The sequence below is a fragment of the Pogona vitticeps genome, chromosome ZW-PAR (genome assembly GCF_051106095.1).
Source record: "Pogona vitticeps strain Pit_001003342236 chromosome ZW-PAR, PviZW2.1, whole genome shotgun sequence".
Classification (NCBI taxonomy): domain Eukaryota; kingdom Metazoa; phylum Chordata; class Lepidosauria; order Squamata; family Agamidae; genus Pogona; species Pogona vitticeps.
The window spans coordinates 1,987,752-2,001,036 of NC_135800.1; the positions used below are offsets into that span (position 1 = coordinate 1,987,752).

General features: G+C 45.1%; 2 long non-coding RNA genes across 2 annotated transcripts; both read left to right on the forward strand.

The window, feature by feature from the left end:
• The first annotated feature begins 4,395 nt into the window (after positions 1 to 4,395).
• LOC110079582 (uncharacterized) lies at positions 4,396 to 5,054 on the forward strand. Its single transcript, XR_012082193.2, has 2 exons — positions 4,396 to 4,619; positions 4,826 to 5,054. It is a non-coding gene; the product is annotated as an uncharacterized LOC110079582 (long non-coding RNA).
• Positions 5,055 to 5,226: 172 nt separating this feature from the next.
• Positions 5,227 to 12,194, forward strand: LOC144585140 (uncharacterized). The gene is made up of 2 exons (XR_013539652.1): positions 5,227 to 5,314; positions 9,491 to 12,194. It is a non-coding gene; the product is annotated as an uncharacterized LOC144585140 (long non-coding RNA).
• The last annotated feature ends 1,091 nt before the right edge of the window (positions 12,195 to 13,285 follow it).

The following is a 13,285-nucleotide window of genomic DNA, read 5'->3' on the forward strand; positions in this document are numbered from 1 at the left end:
GATGTGCATTCTGGGAATTGTGGGGCGGGGGGTCACTTTCCCAAGTTCTCCTTTCAACAAAGATGAAAAAAAGGAAGGTGCTACAGTAGTTCTTTCGAAGGCACCTTCTAAAGCAGTGGTCCCCAACCTTGGGCCTCCAGATGTTCTTGGACTTCAACTCCCAGAAATCCTGCCCAGCAGAGGTGGCGGCGAAGGCTTCTGGGAGTTGTAGTCCAAGAACATCTGGAGGCCCAAGGTTCGGGACCACTGCTCTAAAGGACCTAAAGGGCAGTGAAACCACCACTGCCAGGAAACACTATGGCAGCTTCCTTTGGGGGGGTGGGGGGGTACATGAACAACAGGAAGCAAGACCAGAGCTAGACCACGAAGCCTGCCTTTCTCTAGGTGAGCCAAATACTGGTTTCTCTGGGTTTGAGGGCTGGAACTCTAACTGGGAAATTCTTTGAGACATCTGACAGTTGGAGTCAAGGAAGGGAGGGAGGAAGGAAGACACATTCCTAGTAACAGTATGACCTCTATATCCGCAGGCTTGGTATCCGTAGTTCCACTTATGCACGGTCTAAAAATATGAAAAATATTAAAAGGAAAAAAAAACCCTAGAAATATGTATCTCTACAATGTATTTATCAGAAGTGGCCATTAGAGGGAGCCAGAGACCATGCTGTATATTCTTGTTGGAATATCGAGAATGGTCTCTGGCTCCCTCTAGTGGCCAGTTCTGGTAATATATTGTGGAAATACTTTTTTCTGGTCCCCCCCCCCCAATTATTCACATCTTTCAGTCACCACAAATACAGGGATTCTACTGTATTCTTCAGTTTTGTCTTTATGTTTTTATAAATATTCCCGAGGTACAACATCAGAATTGGCCATTAGAGAAAATACTTCCCTGTCTTTTCCCAGTAAGAGTCGAAAGAACACATGGATCATGTTTTTGCACTGAAGGGGCCATCTATAAACTTAATAAATAGATAATGTTAATGCATCAAATTCCTTGAATGATAATGGTAACCATAATGGCAACCGAGAAGGAACGAGTTCCTTTTAAAATCTTAATTTTTCCAGCCTGTTTTTTTCAGAGGGGCTCTTCAAAAGCGTCACCTCACCCTGCCCCAATGCCCGTCGGTCACCATCTCAGGTGAGAGAAGACGGGGCCGCAAGCTGCAAGGCGCGATGGATGGAAAGCCAGCGCCTAAAGGTGAGGATTGTCTCCTTTTCGTAGTGTTGGGAGGAGCGGTCCTCTGGGTTTCATCAGCCCAGCGCTTAACCTTACAGATGGCCGATTCCGCGCGGGCTCTGCAGGAGGAGTCAAGGCGGCTCGCCCGGCTCCCAGGCTTCCACAAGCTGTCTTTCCACACGTCCCGGGCTAATTAATTATATGGCATTGCAGAGTGAGACAGTTCATGGCCACCGTGTATCATTTTTAACTCTCTCCCAAGATGCTCTCCGCCAATGAAAGAGAAGGGGAAAGGCTGCTATGAGTCATATTCCCACCAGCTGTGATTCGTAGCAATTGCCTGTTTATGGTCCACTCCTCCCTGTGGTCTCCCAGAATTAAACAGGGTGGGCTCCTGGTCGAAAGAGAAGGTAACCGGGTGGCAAGAGATGCCCTGACTTAGATCGTTGCTTATCTCTGTGTCCTACTTCCTCTGTGCTGAGACCATCCTCACTGAGTCACCTTGGGCCAATTGAATCAGGGAGACCCTACCTTGCAGGGGGGTTGTGATGAAGAGAAGGGGAAGAGAAGGGGAAGGGTGGAAGCTGCCTGGGGATGACTGGAGGAAATCTGAAGCAAGTGCCTCCTTAAATGAACTCCTGGATAGCTCAGGGGTTTATGCACCTGACTGTGGAGCCAGAGGTTGGGTGTTCGATTCCCCCTCTGGGCCTCCTTGGCCTGGGCTGGTCCAGAGGGTTCCCTTCCAGCTCTGTCGGTCCAAGAAATACACTTCCCCTATGCATCTTACTCCAGATACAAACACAGGGGTGGCGAACCTTGGTCGTCCAGAGGTAGCGAGCGTCAGGCAGAGTCCTATGAATGGTTAGCTAAAGCAGGAACAGAAAGCGGCACTCGATCAGCGTGGAGTGCGGGCCACTATCGTGAGTATATAATCCGCCACAGATCTGCAATGGAGATCTCTTGTGATAGCAAGTGGAACCTACACGGGCAAAGGTAGTCTACCTGAGGCTCCTAAACCCTAGGAAGAAGAAAAAGAGGAGGGAGCTATGGACCTCGCCTCCTGACAGTGGGTTTTCTGTCCAGTTAGACCAGGTTGCTGATCTAACTGGGTCTCAAATCAGAGCCAACCACAGTGTTCTTCTCCATGAGCTAAGCGTGTGTCAAAACTTGGGTAAGTTACTTTCTTGGTCTTCATTGCCTTAGAATTCCCCCAGCCAAGATAGTCACCTTCCGCATTGACTGGAGGATTCTGGGGTCTGGGAGTCAGAAAACAGCTTTTTTTTTTTTTTTTTTTTTTTTTGAGCTGTGTCTGTGATACCTTGCATTATTCCAGCATCACGAAAGATTCACACTCTGGTCTTCCTTTCCTTCTCCTCCTTGCTCATCTTAATGAGGCACACAGAGGATACAGACCAGAAATATTTTGGACCGTGTGCCCTGGAATACCACTGGGTTTTGTCTCTCCCCCACACACACTCCTCAAAGCGCAAGGGAGTTTTAATGAAGCTAAAAGAACAGGAGACCTGGCCTTCTCATGGTACATTACCGTTTCTGGTTACCCAGCTGTTTGGGCCGTGGAGAGGAGACCACGGCAACACAATCCGGAGGAAAAATTAGTAAATAGAAGGTTTTAGTTTTGAAAAAGAGGAAGCTAGATTTTTTTTCTCTCTCTCTCAGAAAGGTGAACTTCTAGCATGCAAACTTTTCTTAGCCTGTCTCTACAAAAGACCAAACCTCAAACAATTGTGGTTCATTTTATTTTACTATGATTCTGTTGTTGTCGTTGTTGTTGCTTTTAATTTTCAATGTTGATATTTTAGCAATGTTAACTGTTTAGATTGGATGTTTATTATTTTTTTTAATGAATGTTGCCCGGAAAGTGCTGTTCTCTTTATGCCTTATTAATGTTTTTAAATTATATGATATTGTTGTCTGGTTTTAATGTGTGATGTTTAATGTTCTGGTTTGAACGATTTTTCTTTAAATTACTTTTTCATAGGCTGCTTTTTTTGGTGCAATTTCAGATTTGGCGGGAAGAAATAAACAAAGAAAATATCAATAGATAATAATCTCTCCCTCAACCTAATTCATGTTCCAGACTACAAACTGATGTCCTGGATTGCAATTCCCATTGTTCTCGACCAGCACAGCAATAGATCATGTTGGCTGGGGATGTTTTGTACTCCAAGCTATTTGAAGGACACCCAGCCTCTCCCACACCTTTTTTAAAAATCTGTTCTTTCTATTCAGTGAGCATCCATCTTTTGCCATTTCTAAATGTTGTTTGGTTTCAAATCTGAGATCTAAACCATCAAGAAATAGAAGCATGTTAGAAAGTTTTTTTAAAAACTTAATGAAATGAAATTCACATCTGTCGTTATAAAAATAGCTCAGTTTTCTGACGGATCTCGTTCTAAGAACAAGTAGGATGTGGACGGTAAAAGTCTGTGCATCAATATACGTTACGTGTAAGTTGAAAATGACTTAAAATAACCCTAGCAGCGCCTTCAGCGTAAGGGAGTTATTTAGGGAGTGGTTTCCTCATTACCACCACCTCCTAGTGAGCTTCCATGGCTGAGCGGGGAATCGAACCCAGGTCTCCAGAGTTCTACTCAACCTCTCTATCCACTACACCACACGGCATATCAATAGATACACAGAAACAAGGAACAAGGGTTTATTGCTTCATCAGATCCTCTCCAGTTCTGCATAGTCTTCTGTGGATGCTGCTTCCTGTTGCTCACATTAAAAAGAGAGAAATCTGCTACAGTGCTTTCTGGGAGTCATAGTCTCACTACCCATTAGGCACCTCCCAAAGAACCGCAACTCCCACAGTGTTTCCTTTTTTTATTTCTCCCCTCTTTTTTCCGTTAGCCGGAACAAGGCCATGCAAGACCTCAAAGCTAGATCTTTTTTTTGCAGGAGAGTGTTTGTAGTTTGTGTCAGAGGGTAGAAACTCTCAGAATTCTGCTTGGGGAATTCTAGGCATTGGTGTACAAACACACACACACAGACCGAAATTCCAGATTTGCTGCCCTGCTGAAATCAGAACCGCCCGCTTCCTCCGGTCAAATCCCTTCTTTTTTTTTTTTCCAGAGCTGGCAGCTGGCGGTGCCGAGCGATTCCCACGGAGGCCGGTCCAGCTCATTTCACCCTTGGCAAATCCCCAACCCTCGAGGCAAGTGACCCAGCCATCTCTGAACGCAGCCGGCGGGGGGGGGGGGGGGCTCTCCTCGCTAAAAGCTGTTTCGACTGGACTCTGACAATAAAATTTACCATTAAAAATAAATTTATCTTGGCTTCCCACAGCCCGAGAAACCTACAGAGGGGAGTGATTCAGACGGGCTGTCAAGACCTCCGCCTTCAACACACTGGGCTGAGCGACTGGATATTTTCCAACCCCCAGCAGCTCATTTTCTGGTGCTGCAGCCAGGAATGTATAGTAGGTTGACGTTTAATTTAGCATCTAACATACCTTGACATAAACCCATAATACAATAGCAGGGGGTAGGGGAGCTGATCACAGTGGCAGAGCTGGCCCAGTTGCTAGAATTGATGTTTATTTTATAATTTGTCTTTTCGTCTCTTTTATTATTATTATTATTGGTTCCGCCTTCTTGGTCTTCTACCTTTTTTTTCTGTCAACAGTCGCCAAGTATGACAGGATGAAAGCGGCAATCAAAAAAATAAAAGGATTGAGAAAGGAAGCGAGGAAAGTATGCAGATGCCATACGCTTTATATCATAGGTCTTGTTTGTGGTGCATATAAGATCCACGATGCATGAATGCAGGCAAAAGGTGCCACTCTGGGAGCATAGCTACAGCTTCGGACTGACTGGTTGGATTCAGGCAGGCGTGAAAAGCTGGGATTTTTGCCTGAGTATTTTAAGTACATTTAGATCATGGCTGGCCGGTTTTAAGTATGCAAGGCTCATTGCCTTTGTTTGATTGCATGCCCTTTTCCCCCCTTCTTCATTTATTTATATTACATTTGTTTTCATGCATTTTAATATATATATATATATATATATAAAATCTCGCATTTTAAGGGCCTTCTTGGTGGCTGCTCCCTGGCTCTGGAACTCTCTTTCAAAGGAGAAGAAGGTGGATGTCTCCATGTCGTCCTTCTGAGGGCAGGTAAAGACCTTTTTTTAAAAAAAATACAAGCAGGTTTGGGGTAATTGCTGGATTATACAGAAAAAGTCTTTTAATGAGCTGGGGCTCTATATTTTCCCCTTCACTGTGCTTTTAATTGATAGGGCTGTGCACAGGCCTCCAAAATTCACTTTGGGGGCCCAGTTGGGGGCTTTGAAATGTATCCCAATTTGGTCGGGAGTGATTGATGCCCATCTAATTTGGCTTGTGTCTCAGATCTGGAGCCATTCATAGCCCTTTCGTTGATTTGTGTTGGAACCCTATAACAGCTAAAACACAGCGGGGCATGTGTGCACCGATTGTACGTGATATTTGGCTCCATAATAGATCCTAAAGAGTGGAGTAAATTTGGCAAAAATTTAGAGTTAATTTCGAGGTCTGCATATTAGGCACTGTTAAAGTTTGCTTTGGAAAATGTATGCATAAACACGCATACATTGGGAAGGAGGAGTGAAGGAAGAGATTGATCTCAGCTCATGAAAAGGAAAGCTGGTGGAACATGGAGGGGAGCAAAAGGATGATGAACATAAACAGATAGGTATGGGACTTTGGGAATAACCCAAATGGGAGAGGCTCCTTCTTTCATTTTCTGGGTCTTTCATGGACTTAGGATCGAGTGCCTCCAAAATTCAAAAGAATCAGGATTTCAGAAGAAAGGTCAATGAAATTTACAGATTTCTTACATATTTTTCATTTCGAATTGCCTTGCCTTTTTTTATCTTTTTATTTGATTTTTTTGGGGAATTTCTCCTCAATTCCTTAATGGCTGCCTAGAGGGCTTACTTGCTCTCCACCTGGTGGATTGCAACCTTCACTTCTTTATTGAAGCCATCAGAGTTGTAGCATAAAAAGCTGCCTCTCATATCCCCCGTATTTAGGGGTTTGGATTTCAGAGGGTTGCTTATACCTATGGGAGTGGGTGTATTTTATTCCAGTCATGATCGTGGCTTTTCCTTCTCATCGGTACCAGTTCTTGCTGCTGAATTTATGAAGATGATGGCAAAGGAGAACTTTTTAAAGGTCCTATTGGTGCCTATGTAGGTCTGTGGATGATGGATTGGATGTCGCCCAGTTTTGGAGTAGATGGTTGTCTGTTGCCTAGCCCCTGCTTTTTTTGAGAGTTGTGTTGGGCTTAATTGGCTCTAGTACCAAAAACCCAAAAGGGCTTGGTGGGGATGTTTCAGCAGCGTCCGTTTTAACAAAGTTGGACCGGCTGAGCTTGTTTTGTTCCCCAGTGGGCATTAAAGAGGCTTCTAAGTCTGGTTGCGTGGAGGCAACCGACAGCAGCGGGAGCTCTCCCACTGCTGAATTTTAAAGAGATGTCTTTCTAGAGAGCGCGAGAGGTTTGTGGTGCGTCTCCGATGATGCCTCCTCCTTTCGTGGGGGGGGGAACAGCACCCCAGTCCTCCCCTGGGGCTGCAGCAGCTCCCTGCTCCCTGCCAAGGATTTAACAGCATCTGCGGGAGGAAGTAATCCCAGGAGAGATGGTCCAGACTTCCTGGCCCGACAAATAAACATGCTCTGCCGTCTTTGTCGTCTCTGCCTGCCAGAGTTCTCCCAACTGAGAGGCCGCAGACGAGTTGTGCTCCCCTCCCCGTTTCCTGAATAAAGTTTGTTTAAATTCACCAACTAGGGTTCCCCAGAGAAGACAGCAGCAAAGGCTGGAAAGAAAGAGAGGGACTTGGCAGGATGGGGCCAGCGACGGAGGACTTGCAGTCCGGCTGCGTATTTTTATTATTTTAGATTTTTTTGGGGGGGGGAACCAATGTCAAATTGCTTCCAGGCACAGGGGAGGAACCCTCAGGGGAGTGTTCCCATTACCCGTGAGCAGCAAAGCTGAATCCAAGCACACCGGGCCCTCCCCCTCGGAAGCTGTTCTCTTCTAAAACGCTCTCCAGATGTTGCATCTGAGTGTTACGGATCTGTTATTGGCTCTGGGGATAGGAGAACAGCTGCAACGGTCACGGCCGGCGTCACCAAGCACGACAATAACGACCGCGCCAGTGTGGGCTGGTGGACCGTGTCCTGTGCTGGGATTCAGTTGATGGACCCGCTTCCCAGGGAGTCACATGGGGAAAAAGTAACGCTCCTAAAGTTCCTTGAAGGAAATGTGGACCAGAAAGGTAACCCTCGTCTGTTGCAGTGCATTGGTGGAACAGAGATTCCAGGAGCAGTCTACCTCGGAGTCTAGAAGAAAGCTGCTAGAAAGTCCTGCCACCTTCAGGCTACACAGAGACCTCCTTTTGGCCTATCTGGGGTCCAAGATGTTGGAAGGGAAGCATTTGCAGTTTGATCTGGTAGGACTCTTCCTTCGGCTTGAAAGCTGACTGCTTTCCGGACACGCTTATTGGCTACAGGTCAGAGCATGGCAAAAGAGCAAAGCCGTGTAAAACTATGGCATCGCACCCCTCTGGCAGCTGATTTTACATAGTGATCCTTTAGTGCTGGTGTTTCTCTGCAGTCTCCAAAAGAAAGACCATAAGGCTATATATAAAATTATATATAAATATCTATGTAAAATTTCCCCATTCCAGACTTAATAATAAAAGTGAGACCTCCACTTAGGCACAGTGCATTCACATGTGCGAACATAACAGGGATCTCACACATAAAACCACACAGGGTGGTGTAAAGAAAAGTATGAGTAGCTTTCTGGCATAACATTCAGCGGTATTTGTTTTTGCTTGGAAGAGAATTTGGAGACATTACAAAAATGTGGCCGACTAAGGAACAATTTTGAATACTTTGATTCAATCATCCTTCCAAAGGGAGACAGCAGCCAAGAAAGCAGCAGAAGACTGGGAGTCGGAAGGGCAGCCATGAAGGAACTGGAAGAGACCATCGAAGGTCAGGATGCGTCCCCGGAGACCAGAACCAAGATCATTCTCACTCTTGCATTTCTGATCACCACGTAGGGGTGTGAAAGCCGGACAGTGAAGAAAGCTGACGGGGTGGGGGTGGGGAATGATTCATTTGGAAATGTGGTGCTGGAGGAGAGCTTTGCTGATACGGAAAGACAGACCAGTGGGTCCTAGATCAAATCAAGCCAGAACTCTCCCTGGAGGCACAAATGCTGAAAATAAGGCTGCCCTCCTTTGGGCACAGCCTGAGAAGGGAAAGAGGGTTCTCTGGAAAAGACAACCAGGTTGGGAAAGGCGGAAGGCAGCAGGAAAAGAGGAAGACGCAATAATACGAGGTGGATCGACTCCCTAAAGGGAACCACCGGCTTGAGTTTACAAGAGCTGAGCCGGGCCATTGAAGATGGGACATTTCAGAGAAAGGGCTGATTCCGAGATTCGCCGTGAGTCCGAGGCGAAGTGACCGCACGTAAGAACAAAAGAAACAAAAGGGGGATTCTCATTTAGAGTCAAGGAACCTCCACAATTTCAGAATTTTTTTAAAATAACAAAATGGGAAGGGAAACTGGACACAGGCCACGTGGCGATCCAGGTGGTTTGTTAACATTGGCCCTTATCCCAACAAGCAGGCTTTTTGGAAGGACGATGGGACTTGGAGACTGATGCCTCCCTTCCCCTCTTCTGTCCTGGTTGGGAAAACCTGACCCTGTGACTGGGTTCAGGCAAAGCACAGCCCTCCACATGCAGTAGGACTACGAATCCCATCACGCCCAGCCAGTGGGGAGAACCTTGAGATCTGTGGTGCAGCAACATCTGGAGAGCATTAGTGTGACCCCCCCCTCCGCCTTAGACCTTTTTTCCCCCCGCTGACAAGGTTGGCTCAGCCACGTGGCGCCCAAATCCTGCTTCGCAGAAATGCAAGCTCCTTTCAAGACGTTAACAGCCGCGTCCTCCTTGCCTGGTTTCCAGCATATGTCATTTTTTTAATACACAGCCCAAAAGGCTGGCTTCTCCGTTCTCGCCCAAGTACATAAGCTGGTGTTAATAACCATAAACTCTGTGAAAAAAGAACTCATTTGCGGCTTTCTCGAGGAAATGAATGGCTTTGCATGAAGCTAACCATGCTTGCTTTATTAGCCGATATTCTAATATAGTGCCAAAGTACATAGGATGTTAAACGAGTTGCCTCCAGCGCTATACGAGTGGTTATTTTGCTTACCTAAATTGAGGCGGAGGGAGTCTGCTTTAAAAATGTTGCCACAGTCCACGGAGGTTTTAAACTCTTTCATTCTCCCTCCAGGGCCAGGGCAAAAACGTCCCCCGTGGAGATCAGATAACAAGAGGAGGCTCCCATTGGTATCAGTGGTATTAAAAATAATATTCTTGCCAACATTCTCATGAGCATCCGGGGCCATGTGAAGATTCGAACCCGGGGCTTCCAAGTCCTCTTCTGATACATCACCCGCCACACTCTAGCTGTGGTTTCCCCGCTCTTCAGGCTCTGCAATTTATCAGGTGAGATTCTGTACTGAAAAAAAGAGGAAAACGGAGACAGCATCCTCACCTTGCAGATTACAAAAAAAAAATTCTGCCTTCATTATGAAGCCTGGATGGAGTTCATTGTTTTTCTGAATATCTGGTGAAGAAATGAATTTTCCTAATCTCTCCATTAGCATCTGGTCTTCTGTTGTGTTTTGGACGAGGCGCGAGATCTCTCCTAATATTAGTTTGGTCCGGTGCCTTTTGTCGAGGAGCCAAATCCTACTCGTCCTGCTTTGTGGTTCTGTAATGGTTCGCGAGGGACTTCCACGCAGGAGCTTCAAAAAGGGTTTGGCTGGATCGCGTTGTTGATTTGCTGTTGATGATGTTTAGGAGGAATTAATGTGTTTGTTCTTTGGACAAGTGCTGGTAGAAGAAAAAAAAAAACCCGCCCTGCGCCCTAAAAAGAAAAAAGGATTTCATTTCTCTTTTTATTGCCGTCTTCCTTGGCAGATTTGGAAAGCCGAATGGCTTCTTGACGGAAGCAGCTGCTTCAAGCCGAATGGAAAGGTTATCCAAACAGATGATTGGGAAGCTGGAAGTGTTTGACCCAGCTGCACCTACAGAGTCCAGTCGGGACCCTACAGATTTATAGTTGGAGTAGGACCCGGCAAAATGAAGGGCAGGGGGTTACATCGAGAGTCATTTTTGGATGCTAGTAAGGGGAGCAAGAACTGGCGGAGCTCCGAGGGTTGATACGTGTACGCCTGGTTGCAGAATCAACACTTGGGAGCAGGAATGAGATTTTGGGATCTTTGGGATTATAAATCCCATCATTCTGGGAGTTCTATCTGACAGACAGACCCCTTACAGGCACTTTAAAGGTGGCTCGCCTAGAAGAAAGACCTAAATGGGAAGATTTTCAGGCCTAGCTGTAGCCCAAGCGTTCTATGCTAGCTGGGATCTTTCTTGGCCTAGCTAGCCTTAAGTCCTTCCCGTTGAGGCCTTTCTCCCAGGTGAGCCGGATTTAGGTGTGCCTCTGAGAATTATGGGATTTATAGTCCACAATGTCCCCTTTTGCTCTACAATAAAAAGGCTATAGCAGTCGGTGTCCCGTTCAATTCAATTTATGCTCGAGATACAAATCCATTTGTCAGTCCACTTTTCCTTCCGGCCATTCCGCTTTGATCCCGGCCTCATATTTTAAAAAAAAAAATCAGTCTGAATCAGAACAATTGGATTTGAAATCCAGGATTTGCCTGAAACCAGCGCAGAGCCCTAGGCTGTAATGGTTGAAGCTGGTTAGCATGCAAAAAATGGTGAATAACAACAGGAGGCATGATGGAAATAAGTAAAATGATGTGTGTCGTTGTGAAGTTAGGCAGGGAAACATTTAATGATGTGCTAGAATTAAGCGAAAACGTCCTGATTTGCTGAAGCTGAAGACTGGAACATTCAGAACAGGTCAATGGAAGAACCCAAAGTTAAAACTACAGAATTGGGAAACAGCTCTAATTAAATAGCTTCGAAACAACCCATATGTTGAAACGGAACGGAACAAAGTTCCCTTTAAAACAAGCCAAAGGGGGCGAAGAACACAGTTTTTCAACACATCTAAAGCCAGAAGGGAGCGATCTATAACTGGGTAAAGATGGAATGAATCAGTTTTCTCTAGCCGTAAGGGTACCGTTCCCGAAAAGGCCCTGTCCCGTCTCTCCGGCAAGCCGGTTCCTCTACTTGTTGAGATAACCCATCAGAACCATTTGCACGTGAAGAAATAAATCGAGTGGATTTGGACTTCAGGCGGTCTAATCGGATCTCCCGGGTACACGCTTGGTTCCGAATTCAGCACCGTGATCTCGTTGTCAAGGAGAATGTTCTAAATCATCCTTCTTTGGAACTGGTGAGAACTTCAGTTTGCTTCCCTTTTTTTTATTATAAGAAGTTAGCCACATCCCCACATTTCTTCGTATTTGAGAGGAAAGACACTTGAGATTTGAAGAAAATAAATTAGAATTGGAGGAGTGACATTTCAGTTCAATTTGTTTTGAATAATTTACCAAAAATCACCACGTTCAGAATGAAAATAAATTGAGGTTAAACTTCTTGAGCGTTGGAAAAATCAAAAGAGTTGGGCTTGATGTTTCTTCGATTTTGAACTTCTCTCCTTTTTCTTTTTAAATCAAACCCATTGTGACTTCAATTAGCCTGTTTTTCAGGATCCGTGGTGATCTTTCTACCAATGAAAGAGACATGACAGGCTAATATCTGTGGCTAGATTCTAGCTCTGGCTATGTTATTGTCATTGTTTGTTTGGGAAGCTGCAAACTTAATAAGCAGCATTAGTTGGCATTTGATTTAACTTCAGCATATTGGTAACCAGATTAATGTTGGCATTTGCTTTGACTGCAATGCATCTCCATGCTTGCTCAAAGTTGGGAGTGCCGAAAACACACACAGAGAGAGAGATGAAAACAAACAAGAAAGGCTTTCTGCCTTTTGGTTTCCCCAAGACAAAAGAAAAAGTTTATTATTCTTGTTAATCATTTCTATCGGACTTTTATTATGCAAAGTGCTATAAAAACCCTGATGGGATTCATCTCCTAGTGCAAAAACAATACTGTTTGGGGGCGCGTGTGTGTCAATTTATGTGAACAACCAGAATCTTGGTCATGGACAGGAAAAGATGCAAATCCTGATTTAGTTCATTGTCGTGCAATAAATGCGGTAGCTCAAAAAAAAATTAATGATACAAAACAGTGAGATTTATATGCTGTAGACTGTGGAGATTTTGTTCATTTGTCAAGACTGGGTTTTCTCCCCCCGTTCTTCAAATGGTTGATTGAGGGCAAGTCCATTGTTCCCTGTGGCATGAACAAGGGACGTTGTAGCCCTGGATGGGTTGCTTGTGTCTTTCCCCACCACATGTCGGTCTGCGAGACTGATTTTTACCCCATAGCTTGGGCGTACAGCAAAATAGTTGTCTGATGCTGGATAGTGGTTTAGACAGAAGTTGAGGGTGCGATTTGTCATGGTGCCTACTTGATGGAGACTGGACTCAATCATCCAGAGAGTCCCTTCCAGCTCTGCAGGTCTAAGATAAGTTATTATTTCTTCGTCATATGCTCACATTGGTTTCAAGAAGGCAAAAATAATTAATCAAAAATTCAATTTTGTTGTTGCTGTTGTTGTTTTTTTTAAAATTTATTTTAAAATTTCTACTCTGGACGTTCAGCTCTTTTTGGACTTCTGCTCCTATCGGTCCTTGCTGGCCAGGCACAATGGGAGTTGTAGTCACCAAACATCCAGAAAGCTACAGGTTCTTCATCTCTAGGTTAACTTAAGATTGCTCGAGCGTCTGTGGGGAATCAGTGTTCAAAGAGGTGGAGGAGCCCTTAAGGGAGGAGGAAGGAGAAGAGGAGGACAGAGGACAGCTGGCTTGGGGAACGATGGGCTTTGTAATCCAGAGAAGCAATGTTCCCAGGCTCTGAAAGCATGGCAAACTTTTTAGGAGATAAAGCCAGCCGGAAGTAGAATAAATTACCCTATTAAAAAGCAATTGAGTCCATTATCATATTAGAGCAAGTATTGACTAGACAGCTATTTAAAAGTATTT